This window comes from Myotis brandtii, unplaced genomic scaffold (assembly GCF_000412655.1).
Source record: "Myotis brandtii unplaced genomic scaffold, ASM41265v1 scaffold34, whole genome shotgun sequence".
NCBI lineage: Eukaryota > Metazoa > Chordata > Mammalia > Chiroptera > Vespertilionidae > Myotis > Myotis brandtii.
The window spans coordinates 988768-1003181 of record NW_005363098.1 but is presented as its reverse complement, the minus strand read 5'-3'; positions in this window follow the sequence as shown (position 1 = coordinate 1003181).

Below are 14414 nucleotides of genomic sequence, written 5' to 3'. Positions count from 1 at the left end.
AAATATTAGGTGTGAGAAAACATTCACTTTTTGCATCAGTATAGAGAGGGACACCATGGCTGACAGGTATTCACCAAAAACTTGGTAAGAAGAAACTTATTTTTGCTAATGTTAAGGTCCTGAGGCTTATAGAAGGGATGTACTTTCTATAATTAGAGAGCAAAAATACCTGACATACAGAAAAGCAGTAACTTCATATATACTTATTAAATGAATGAATATCTGAGCACCTATAATTCTGCAATGTATATTTGTGGTTTATTTTTGCACAAAGACTGATAGTCCTTATCTTTCAAAAACTTAAATTCCTGTTGAGACAAGAGATAAATCAGTTATTCCCTCTCCCTTTATCTCACTCTCTCTTTTCCTCTCTCTCTTTTTACCCTTCCTTCTTTTCTTCATTTCCTTTTTTCCTTCCTTCCATTTTTTCCCCAGCAAACATTGAGTGCCTTCTATAAATCAGACATTGTTTGTGGCATTTAATTATTTTTAATGTTTATTTTAATAATAAAAATCCTATTAATGAATTGAGTAGTTTTCTAGAAAACCTTTTATCAATCCAATCACATACTATATCCATTAGAAAAACTTGAGAATGCTAATAAGAGAAGGCATGTTTTAATGAAATGAAACATCCTCACACAAAGCTACCCAGATTATGCTACTCAAAAGTCTCAATGGAGAAATGCTAAATATTATCAAAGGTCTCTCCAAAGCCAAAGCTCTGGGGCATAACACACTCCTCCAAGAATTATGTTCTAAATTAGCTAGTGTTTTTCTAGATCGTTTATTAGAATTTTATAACCAGATCTTGAAATTAAAAATCATCCATGTTGCATACTGTCAATATTTTATGCATTATATTAAGAAGGAAGAACTGTTATAGTTTAAATTTATCATTGGCTCCCTGCCTCCAAAAACACCAGTCTGGAAGGTATGACTCAGATTCTCACCTGCCAGGTAGAATACAGAATGTTCTCTTTTCACTCATGAAGACAAGCCTGGACTCATGCCAGGGAGAATCTCTCTGGCTAATGTATGAACTTTCATTGATCATATTTTAAATAGTGTTTTGTATTGTAATCATTTCTTTTTTAAAAATACTTTGTGAAGATGAGTACTTATATAGGTTAAGCTTATTTAAATGACTCCTTCATTTTGTAAACTGATATGAAAGTTTTCTCAAGTGCTAATGATTGCATACCAAAGGTAAAAGAGTATACTTATTATAGAGGTAAGAAAATGGGAATGAACATACAAAGGAGCATGTTAATATTCTGCTCAATTCTCCCCTCAAAGTGTGTAATTATTATACCCATGTAAGTTAGCAGAATGATGATGCTCTTCTTTTCACACCCTGCCATGTTTCTCCTCCAGTGTGCTTACCCTGGGTCAAGTAGAGCACTATTCAGCTAGAATTAACCATTAATGCAGCATTGATATAATGCAAGTTTAAGCTTACAAAATCATCTGTTAAAGGAAGGGATGGGAGAGCCATTGACAGCCCTCTCCTGATCTGGCCAGTCTACCAACCACAATTGTGAATGTTCACAAGAACATGTAGTGCACTGTTCCTACTGGTGGGTTTTTTTCTCCATTTCCTGTTTCCTCCAGCATAAGTGGGTTTATACAAGCCCATCATCCAATTCTGAATTACGATTTCAACTTCATTCATCCATGTTAGCACCTCATGTGTCAGTTTAACTGAATATACCTACTCAATGATAGATGTGGCACATATTTTAGGACAGGTGAGACAAATTTTTCAGAGAGATTACACCAAATATTTTTAACAATACCACTGATTTATTTTGTTTTGTTTTGTTTTTCCAAAAGATTGATTATGTCATCACCTTGTTGATTGTTTTTGTTTTTAATTGAACTTTATAATTATCAGTTGGTCTTCAGGAAAGTTTTAAGTACTGTGAAATTAAGGGACAAGTTTCAAAAAGAAAATTGTTCAGATAGAAGTTAATAAGGTATTTATTCATTAATAGGGACAAAATATAATTAATTCAATTTTTTCTTGACTTCTTTTAACCTCCTTATCATCCTGAGAGATTGCCCATAAACTCAGATAAGCATAGATCTGCCTAAAAGACTATTCAGCAATATCCAATAATGCTTTAGGAAAGGAGCTAGGGAAGATAGAAGCTCCAATCTAGATACCTGTGTGTTGCATTTAATAAGGGGCATCACCAGACCCTGTGCACCAGGAGCCTATGGGATGCCTGAAGAGTGAAAGAATAAGACATATGACAAAGCTGTGACACTAGGAAGAAAAGCTAGAAGATAAAATCTTCCAGAGAAGGGTGGGCACATATAATTCCATCAAAAAATAACCATCTAGTAAATTAAAATGTGTATAACTTTTTTCAAATATAAACATTTGATATGTATTTAATTAATCATTTATTTGAGCCCCATCAGAAAAAAAGATATATCCCAATAATACCTATTCCAACAAACCAGGCCAGCTTTTGACCCTCTTGTGGGCATTGTAATTATTCCCTGTATGCATTGCCTTTAGCATATCAAGAACAAGTCATTCATATCCTCATTTTAAAAGATTTATATCATTGCTCGTCTCACTAGGATGCTGTCATTTTCATATATCCATCATTAAATAAATGGATATATGCCCCCATTTTATTTTTCATGTTCAAAGGAAGGGCTTTATTAGCATTTTAAATCTATTTTTCTAAAGGTAAAAAGATACTAAAAATCAACAAAACTTTTCCCTGTGATATTAAAAATCACTAGGTGGTCTTAAATTTCCTGCCTTTAATGCTTCTTTCATGTCAGAAACTTGAGACATATTTTGACTTGGCTTTTACCCAAAGAGAACTGAAGTTGGCTCACATAGGCAAACTGTAGTTTAAAATAAAACCAAAAAACTTTTTATAACACTTTTATCTGACAACTCAAAAAATAGTATTAATTCATATTACTATTCAAAGGTATAAAATAAGTAAATGTAGTATATTGCTTTCTTATCTTTATACATAGAGCGGGCTTAGAATGAAAATTTTATTTAGAATCATACAAGTAGCCAAGGTAAATAAACCAAATTAGAAAACAGTCTGGATTAAATAGATCAGTTTAAAAAAATAGTGACAAGTCCTGGCCAGAATGGCTCAGCAGTTAGAGCATCGGCCTGTGCAGTAAGGATCATAGGTTCAATTTCTGGTTAAGGGCACTTACCTTGATTGTAATTTCGATCCCACCCGGGTCAGGGTAAGTGTGGGATGCAACCAATTGATGTAGCTCTCTCATATTGATGTTTTTCTCTCTGCCTCCCTCCATTCCACTCTAAAAATCAATTGAAAAAATATCCTCAGGGAAGGATTAAAAATAAAACAAAACAAAAACAATAGTGACAAAAGATGTGAAACAAGAGGATCGTTTTATATGGCAGAGCAGTTAGTTTCATCCAGTTTGCCACTGAAAACTTAGTGTTAGCCAGCTGTCATACAAATGGGTAGTCCATGACACCAGGAGCCTTTAAGTAAGAATGAGGATGGCTTCAAAAAAACAACAACAACAAAAAAAAAAACAACCTTCGTTGTCCATAAGAAAAGATGAAATAATGCCATATGGGACAACATGATGGATCTTGAGAATATCATGCAAAGCAAAATAAATCAGAAAATGTCAAGAACCATATGATTTCACTCATATGTGAGATATAAAACTAAGCAACAAATGAATAAACAAGACAAATAAACAAAAACGTATGGACAAAGACAACAGTATGGTGGTTACAGAGGGAAAAGGGGTGAGGGGGAGGTAGTAAAGGGGGTCAAATATTTGGCGATGGAAGATTTGACTTTGTGTGGTAAGCACACAATGCAATATACAAATGATGTATTACAGAATTATACACTTGAAACCTATATAATTTTATTAACCAACGTTACTCCAATAAATGTAATTTTAAAAAACCCTTCATTGTCTCTGGGAAAACTCAGAGGCACACAACTTACTTGGTCATTAGCTTCAAGTTTACATGAAGGTTCAAGGACACTGAACATCAACATGAGATTCAAGGACACTGGTCCTATTATCTTTTTGATCCAACACCTTACTCTTCATTGGAAACCACTCCTAGTAATAAATACCTGCTTTGTTAGACTTGATATGGTGATTTAAATACTAATTCCCTTTATTTGTGTATGTCACATACACAAGAGTTTTCTAATATCAGATAACAGAGTAAAATCATAATAAGCCTTAGTTAATTAGCTCTAATCTTACTGCAGCTTCAGTGTGGTCTAACATATTGAGATAACTTTTGTTTTTGTTCTCAAGATTCCTCTTTGTAAGCAAACTAAGAAACCTGTACCTTTTCCAAGCCTGTATTTATAAATAAACTAGAGGCCCACTGCACGAAATTTGTGCAAGGGGCTTCGTTCGGAAGGTCATCAGGACAATTGTCCGGAAGGTTGTCCGGATGGTCGTTCTGCTGTTTGGTCTAATTAGCATATTAGCTCTTTATTACTAGTATATAGGATGGCTTTGTTACCAAGCACTAACTGTGTTCCTATTTTTAAAAAATCGGTTTTTGAAAATATCTCCTAAAAGAATAAAACACCTATCTAAAATATATTATACACTCAGAGTATATGAATTTATTTGTTTAGGTTGAAAGTTCTGCTTAGAGGTTATTTTATGTAAAATTTAATGAGAGTATTGGGTAATGAAAACAGGCTCATAAAAATCTGGGTTTGTGTCCTAGCATTGTCATTTGCTCATGCTCTGACTTTGGGAGATTTATTTGATCTTCAGTTTTATCATATGAAAATGGAGATACTATTCTCTATCGTGGCAGATTCTCATGAAGATCTGATGAAGATTGCTATAGCACCAATTATAGGGTTTGGTCATACGCAGTGCAGCGTAGCAATTAAGAATATAAAATCTAGAGCCAGACTGCCTGGGTTCAAGTCCCAACCCTGCCACATGGAAGTTGTATCCTTGGGAAAGTTACTTAAATTATCTTTGCTTCAGTTTCCCCATCTAGAAAATAGGAATAAAGATAATATCTCCCTCATAAGGTTGTTATAAAGGTTGTTGAATAACACATGTTGTTTATTAGATAATACACTTGTGACAGTACCCAAAATAGACTATATAACATGCAAATATTAGCTGTTTAAAAAGTCTAATAAATGACATGTATTATTATGATGAAGAGGAGGCCTAGAAGAGATAGAATGTGAGAGGAAAAACAGAACAAATGGCTCCATTCCAAAAGCACTAGAATAATCCAAAACACCTGTGCCACCTTGACAATATTTGAAACAGTTCTCTCCATCACAAGGATTCCCGGTCTTCAGAATCTGAATAATTTTTTCAAATTAATGATAATTCTAACACATGCTTTGAAATTGTCCCTTTCATACAACTAGTGGTCTAATATAAAATTGTGAAGCTCAATTTTGTATTTAAACCATGTTTTACAACTTTAATGACCATTTTTTGGTTCATTTCTTTATTTTTTTTGCACACATTGTCTCTCCGACCACGTTATCAGTTTCTTTGATGGCAAGGATTTTGTGTTTTTCACCTTTGCAGCCTACATTGTCACAAACCAGGAAGAGTATTGTTAAACATGTATGTTATTAAACTTATATGTGTTGTTAAGCTTAAACAATGGAACTCCATGGCCAGTATTTATATTCCTGTATAGGACACATAATTTTATCATTACTCCCCATGTGTAATAACTCAAAGCTTTAGCTAGTGCTTTAATTCAAATTTAGCTCAAATTTATAAATCAAACTAGATGATATTTTAGTCATCTTTGTTTAACTTTGCTTGGCTTTTACACAAATAAATTAAAAAGCATCCTGATTATCCCAAAATTATAAAAAGCTGTACTCTTCTTGCATAACCAATAATCCACATAAAGTATCACACACTTTTACATAATTATACACATGAGATATGCGAGGATAGTAAGATATGATTTTAACAGTAATAACTAAAAAAGAAATAAGGAAGGTACATGGTTATTTCTTTAGCTCAGACATTTTTTCTTTAGTATATCTTTGGTGTTTTCCCATTTGTTCAGAGATTATTCATTAGATGAGACTGGTTTTCTTATTTATTGTCTTGATTTCATAATTTTCTTTGTTGCATAAAAATATATATACATCTTTTCAGGATTTCTCACAATTTCCTCTGCTTCATTGATTTGATATTTCTAAGCATCAATTCTGCATTTACTGACTCCAGTGTAAATTTTGATTCAGTTACACATTCTAATGGCCTCTCTAATGTATTGTATCTTTGCAGATGTTGCTATGAACTGACACAAATACTTTTGTTCTTTAGAATTCAAATATTATCAAATGAAAAAATTTAGAAAAGTTTTGAAATGTAAGTTATATAATTCTATTTATTTATTAAAAAAATTTAACCACCTACTATGAAACACAATGGAAATGTAAAGATATATTAGATATGTTTCCTCCTTCAAGGAGCTTACAGTAAAGATGACAATAATGGTAATAAAAATAACACATTTAAGGTGCATGTCTATGTACTAGGTACTGCTCCAAAGATTTTGGATGTACGGCTGTCACTCAATATCTGCAAGGGATTAAATGTAGGATCCACCAAGAATTCCAAAATCATTGGATGCTCAAGTCCCTTATATAAAATGGCATAGTGTTTGCATATAACCTATGCATATCCTCCCTTATATTTTAAATCATCTCTAGTTTCCTTCTAATGTGTAATACAGTGTAAATTCTATGTAAATAGTCATTATACCATATTGTTTAGAAAGTAATGACAAGAAACAAATGTCTGCACATATTCAGTACAGATGCAACTACTATAGGCCTATCTATCTACATAGTACAACATAACATTTTTTTCAAATATTTTTTTTATTCGAGCCTTGTTGAATATGCAGATAAGGAGGGCCAACTGTATTATCTAACACTCATTACGGTGAAAGAGGTACTGGTTTTAAAGATAAGGAACTAAAGCTAAAAGAGGTTAAGTAACCTGCTTGAGGTTACATAAATCCATGACGCCAAAATCTGTCTTCTTTTTTATACCCCACTTCTGCATTGTTTTCTCCCACTTTTCATGTTTCCTTTTATTAAATTAAAACCAACACACACCATAAACACAATCATAATTTAATACAATAATGCTTCTGTGAGACTGGTAATATCTTTCAGTTGCCAAACAATTTTATTTACAGTAGTTTCCTCTTTTTTATGGTTTTACTTCCTCAGTTTCACTTACCTGTAGTCAACCATGGTGCAAAAATATTAAATGGAAAATTTCAGAAATTATTTATAAGTTTTAAATTGTGAACCATTCTGAGTAGTGTGATGAAATCTTACACCATCCTGCTCCATCCCATCCAGGAAATAAACCATCCCTTTGTCTGGCATATCCATGCTGTATACACTACTCTCTGGCTAGTCACTCAGTAGTCATTTCAGTTATCAGAGGGAGGGAGAGCACTTCATGCAACTTTTATTATATATTGTTGTAATCATTCCATTATTAATAGTTATTCTTAACCTCTTATTGTGCCTAATTTATAAATTAAAGCTTATTATAGGTATACATGTATGTGTGTATGTATATATGTATAAGCATATATATACATATATACATATATAGTATATATAGGGTTCAGTACTATTCATGGTTTCAGGCATCACTGAGGGTCTTGGAATGTATCATCCACAGATAAGAGTGACTATACCATAAGTTGCATCTGATACATGAGAAATAAAAAGTCAAAATAAGACTCAATCAAATATATATATATGTCTTTATGTTTTCCAGGCCTATATATGAATTCTGTATTTTGACCCCTTTGCCATTTTGTCCCAATTTGTTTTAGAGAAAAATTATTTTTGCCTCATTTAAAAAAAACAAAACTGTTAGTTACACTGTGTTAACATAGATACATTAATTCTCCCCTGTGTTTTCTATTCCCTGGGTACTTCTTCAAGTTACTTCTTTGCATCACAAATATTCCTGATTCTTGGGTATAGAATAAAGATGACTAAAAAATCCATAATAAAGGGAGAACAGTGGAAAGCCAAGCAATCTGATTACCAAATATAAGTATGGGAACTTCAAATGTGACTGGAGGTGGGGGAAACAGGCATGAAAGGGAATCTATTGTTTATAATTTTTACTTATAGTCCTAACAGATTTTGGGGAAACACTGTCAAAGTTTCACTGTATTGAAGAAAAAAGCTGCAATCAAAAAAAGCTATTGATTATGTAGATCAAAAACAAAAATAAGCACAATTCCCTACAACTCCAAAATGGAAAGACATTCAGGAGAAAGAAAGTCCATTTGATAATGGAATCATGTGCCTCCAAAAAGGCAATGGAAGCATCAACAGAAAACGTGTATGTGAAAGGGCTGAGACATTTATGAATAAACCAGCCAAATTAAATGTAATGTTCTGGACTACCCTTTCTCTATCTATTAGCTCTAATTCTGTAATCCTTCAGAAGAAAATGGACTGCAAGAGAAAACTCCAATTATGTACTCGGAGCCTCAGGCATATTCAAGCCCAAGTGATTCTCCTGGAATGGCCTTATAATTCAAAAGTAATCTAGTGATGTCAATCAGGGCTTTCTCATCATCCTGCATTTTTCCTCCATCAAAGAAAGGAAAGAAAAATGCCTGAATACGATACTGCTCTAACAAAGAAACATCTAACATAGAGGAAATGCTATTTCCCCTTGACGCACTGTCATTACCAACAAAGGGCCAACTGGAGAGGCAGGTGTTTCCTGGGGAATAGGATGGATCAGGGAGGCCGTTCTCAGAGATTTAAACAGGAGGATGTCTTTATCTAGAGATTTGTGTTTTCGTTTTTTAAAATTTTCTTTCCTTTATTCCCTTGCAGAGAATCTGAAAGAGTGGTGTTTCTTCATATTTTTTCCCATACAGTTTATAATGAAAGTAAGATATCATGATTCACTCTTGTTTCCTAGTCTATTGGGGACAGATAAATGTGTATATAGACATTCAAACATTTATGAAGGACACTGCATGAAGCATCAGATAGATATTTGAGAACATGGAAAGATAAATTTTTTAGCTTTTGTTTTTAATGAATATACTTCATCTCAGTCCAGGTTTCAGTCAGTCTAGGATAGGAGATGACCTGGTCCTCTTCAGGGGGAAGACTGCTTGAAATCAGTGTTCCCATAGGCAGGGGAAAAAGCAACAATTATGGTGTGTGGATGAATATGAATGTGTTCTTATTAAATCATACTTAATTAAGGTAGTATCTGTTTCTGTTGTGCTTTTTAAGCAAACCTTTTATGTTGTAACTTTGTTTTTCCCAACACCTTTGGTCCATGCCTTTCTGCATGGAGATACAGGGGAAAAGACCATTCCCCTTTGACTAGGCACTGAGCCTGTGACACCGCAGTCCTTACCAGAGAATGGGCCTTCCCAGCACTTGGGTTCCAACAGCAATGAAGGTGCTGCATAGCAGGCACAATAATGGTGAAAAATTCATCCTTCTTCCTGATAAACCCCTCCCTACAAGGTTTATATCTTCCTGGCACAGCACAGAAGAATCACACAGCAAGACATTTCTCTCTTTGAAAATGTTTCATTAATCAATCTAATGACTTAAAGAGAAGCAAAAAGTGTAACTGGATTTTCATACCATTCTTTTGGGCATGTTTACAGGACCTTTGGCACTGATTGCTTAGTTCTTTTCTCTGAGTGTTAAAAGATATTTTAAATTGCAAAGCTTTATTAACTTTTTTATATAGATCAGTTTTAACCTCAAAAATGCTTCTTTATTTTATACTTTAAAAGTGGGCAAACAGGTTTCCTATAAAAACTTTACCACTTTCCAAAACATATATTTAATATTACACAACCTTCACCAGCCAAGACAAACTGATTTCTTAGAGTAAAACTATAATAATTTTAGTATAGTCCCATAGTGGAATGAAGATAAATCTGGTTGATTTTTACCTTTGCACTATCTTTTGAAAAAGGTATAGCTAAGCAAATTACTATGGCATGGGCAAACCCAGAAGGAGAATACTTACCTAAGTGAATCCATTTCTATGCAAATTATGTAAATAGAACACATGATGTGGCTGTTTTGGTATATTACTTCCAAATGATTTGTCTTTTTAGTGTAAAGTTTCCCTTAGACAACACTTAGCATTCCATCTGTAATTGTGAGGACTTGAAGAACTTAATTTGGGGGGTGGAGCGGGGCCCAATTCAGATGATGTTTTTCCTTGATACTTGGAGTCAGGAGATGCAATTTTTAAATTCTTGGGCATTTACATTTACCAATGCTCACTTTCATCATCTGAAAAAAAAATAATACTTTTTTTACAGTATCACTCTGAGGATTAAACTGGATGAAAAAGTAAGCATCTGCCGGAGTGCCTGGGACATGGTAAGTTCCAAATCAACCCCTTTTGAATATGATCGTACACTTTTAACTAAATCAGACTTTTTTCCTAAATATTTTAATCACTGAAGGAATTTTATTCTAGTAAATATAGGAAGTTTATTTTGCTATCTCCCTTTAAGAGTTCCTTTAACAATATTCCCTTATATAAGTTATCTCTTTTTTTAAATTGTATATTCTCTATTAAAATATTATTTTTTAATATAGAGGGTTGTTTTTTGTTGTTGTTATGAACACTACTTCTAGAGACTTGTAACCATGGGGGATTTAAAAAAGCATACTTAAACTCCATTACCTACATATTTACAGTCCAGAAATGTGAAGTTTAGGAGCATGCTGGCTTTGGGATTCCTGGGGAGGGAAGAAGAGCAATGAAAAGGTGGAAAAGGATTCATTCCAGATGTCCGCAGATTTCCAAATACTGCCCACCACAGCCCTTCTAGAAATGTCTTCCTTTTCGTTAAGAGTGAAGAGCTTTTTCAATTTTGAATTATTAAAAGTGGAATTCTTGAAAGCTTTAGTTTAACTGAACTAAGAATATTTCTTTCATAGAGGTATATGTCTAACATCTTAGTTAATATAAAGATAGCACTTTGGTCAAAGAAAGAGCATTTTAATTACTATAATCAGCATCTGTAGATTATAATTTACAAACCATAGAATATTAGGGTTAAAAAGTAGGAAAACATCTAGCACAGAATTCTCATTTGTCAGAATGAGAAAACGGAGGCCTAGAAAAGTCTACCACCTTGTCAGACATCTAATGGAAGTTTTATTTCTAGAATTTATATCTATTGACTAATCTTTGTCATTTTAATGGCACCTTGTTCTTCTATGAATGTAGTTACTTGAAGATTTAGCCCTTACAAATAGTTTAAGAACAGCTACATGAAAAGTAGGGCTCTGTCCTTTTGTCAAAATGGTGTCATTAATAATTAATTGGGATTTCTGTTTTCTAACTGATCACAGTGGCAAGTGAAATAAAAAAGCAAAGAGTAAAGAAACAGTAAATACACAGCAACAGGAACATGAAGCCTAGTTTACATGGACATTTTATTAAGTTTTAAGAGCGAAATTTTAATTTATAAAAAAGTCACGTATCATATTTACTCTGGGGATGAGGAAATCAGGAAGTGAGGGTGGAAAAATGTTTGGCGGAAAACATAAAACAACCTCCTTTCTAACTAACAAACAAAACAGCTTAGACTTCTTTTCATGTTTGCCTGTTTGGGAATATTTCAGCTACCTACTCTGAATCTTAGGATACCTAGCCAATGTCCACATCACAAATTGAGAGTCAGAAATAAAATCTGAAGAAAAACAAAATATTTAAAAGGACCTGTAGAGGATGCAGTTGGTTGACCAGCATGCATACCAAACCCATAATCTCCCTCAATTTGTTTGTCAGAGTGTTGGAAAGAATTCCATATTCAGGGAAGGCATCTAAGTCCTCTCGGCTTAGGCAATGAAATAACAAAGAAGAGATGCACTATTTCTGTTTGAACTTTAAAATATAGTTAGGACACAACTCAAGAGCCCATTTTGGGCAGCTGTAATATATAACTCAAATCCCTTAATATAGATTACTCTTTTTTAAAAAAATATATATTTTATTCATTTTTTTTACAGAGAGGAAGGGAGAGGGATAGAGAGTTAGAAACATTATCAGCTGCCTCCTGCACGCCCCCTACTGGGGATGTGCCCGCAACCAAGGTACATGCCCTTGACTGGAATCGAACCTGGGACCCTTCAGTCCATAGGCTGACTCTCTATCCACTGAGCCAAACCGGTTAGGGCGTTATATAGATTACTCTTGTGTTGATGTTTGGTGCCTATTAAATGCTACATCATTATTCATTTTACATAAAATGTCTCTTCATAGTTGTTTCCAAGTCATCATGTCTAATCTTCAGTTGTTTCCACAAACATCCCTGAAATTTTTTCCTAAACAGCCAAACATCTCTGTAAAATAGCAATTTTCAACTGGTATGCCATAATAATTTTTTAAAAATGCAATAATTGATTATTTAGTCAAAAAGATTAACTGAACTCTTTTCCCTTAGATTGTCAAATAAAAAAATGACAACAACCAACACAACAATAGCCATCTGCTGTGAATGTCCTGTCTTAAATCATAAACATACATGGTGTTCCAAAAAAATATATACACACTTTGAATGATTATAAAGTTAGTGTTTATACATACAGTTCATTTTCAAAATTTAAAATAATCTACAGAAATGAATAATTCTTTGGGTCAATGCATGTTTTCAAACCAATGACAGTTCTGGTCCAGGAACTGCTGATAATGTGAAGCACTGGAATTGCAAACATCAAGAATCATTTCATTTGGTTTTTCTGCACCCTCAATTCATAGATTGTTGCTGGTTTTATACCGTAAACTATATCTTTTAAGTATCCCCATAAAAAAGTCTAGTGACACTTTAGGATACATTTTATTTGTTCAAAGCTTAGTCTGGTTTCACTCATTATTTTTCAAATCAGTTAAATCCAAAAAGGAGTGAAAATTAAATGAGTTATCAGTTGTTCAAGTATATATGCATTTTGGGGGACACCATATATAGGACACATAATAGAGTTGCATCTTATTGGTCACATCACATAATAAAGTTGCATCTAATTGGTTAATTCTTGGTATCAGAAATCCTTATATATAAGAATAGGCACCTGATTTTTTAAAAAGTCACTTTGGAGAAAAAAGGGTAGGTAATTACTATTGTTTTTATTATTTTTATAAATCAATCAAAATTATACCTACTTTTGTCAGATTGGCAAAAAATACATTTTTTGGTGTTCCAGAGAATATTAGTAACTAGTTTATGTGTGCCCTAAGATTAAAAAGGTTGAATATCGCTGCTGTAAAGCTTCCTTGGAAGTGATTGGAAGTGAATCCTGCCAATTACTTTCTATTCATGTGGTCTGCCAGGAGTAAATTTCATATTGGGTTGAGGTGGGACCTCTAAAGTACAAGTAACTTCTCTGTAAAACCCTGAGAGACCTACCTACTAGGCTTCCAAACACTCCCCTTCCTGAAACTGATTAACACCTTTCACAGTAATTATACTCAATAAGCAGAGACTGACATAGTGAAACGTTAGGGCTCTAAAAATTGTGATCTAAAGTAGTTTTGCAAAAAATGTACTTCTAACAATTCAGCCCAAACTCTGGCTATTCATAATTTTTCTTCATTCCATGGATGGGTACACCTCCTTCATACTTGGCTCATGTCCAGTTCCAAGTTGATAGGTGAACTACTGTCACAAGCAAACCCCAGAACCATAGTCACTATGGCCTAAAAGGGCAAAAAGGCAGGCCCACTTTTACACTATACTTTCCCTTTTAAATCCTTGAAGAAAGTAAAATAATCTCAATAATGTTGGGATGAACTAAAGAGACAGAAGGCCTTCTGAAATCAAAATGGCCAGCCTAAAAAGTCTGAGCAGCCTAAAAAGTCAACAGTGTGTTATTTTGGACAAAATAAAAACTTGTCACACTTTGACAAAGGAAAGCAATTGGCATTAATATTAATTGCACTGAAAATTTTTACATCAATATAAAAATTCTCCTAGATAGCTCTTTAAAAATCTCTGACTTCTGGAATGGAAGCTAAGTTGTTGGACTACTTGTCCAGTTCTCAATGGCTTCTCTTCCTTCACTGCCAGGACAGCAAGATTCTCTGCCCAAGTTAAAATCTGAAGATTGAAATTTTTTGAAAGGTCTGACCAGTCTACTCTAAACCAACAGAAAGAGAATAAATACATCTCCACCAAGATCTGGTACTGACCAGTTTACCTAAAACCTTGGATTGCTTCCTGCACAACAACAGAATCCGGCTTAAAATGTGCTTTGTACAAAACAGCAACCCTTGCCCAAAAGCTGGATTTGTAATCAAGAAATAAAACCTCTTTCTTCCAGAGAGCAAACCAGCCAGCTTAGTTCATG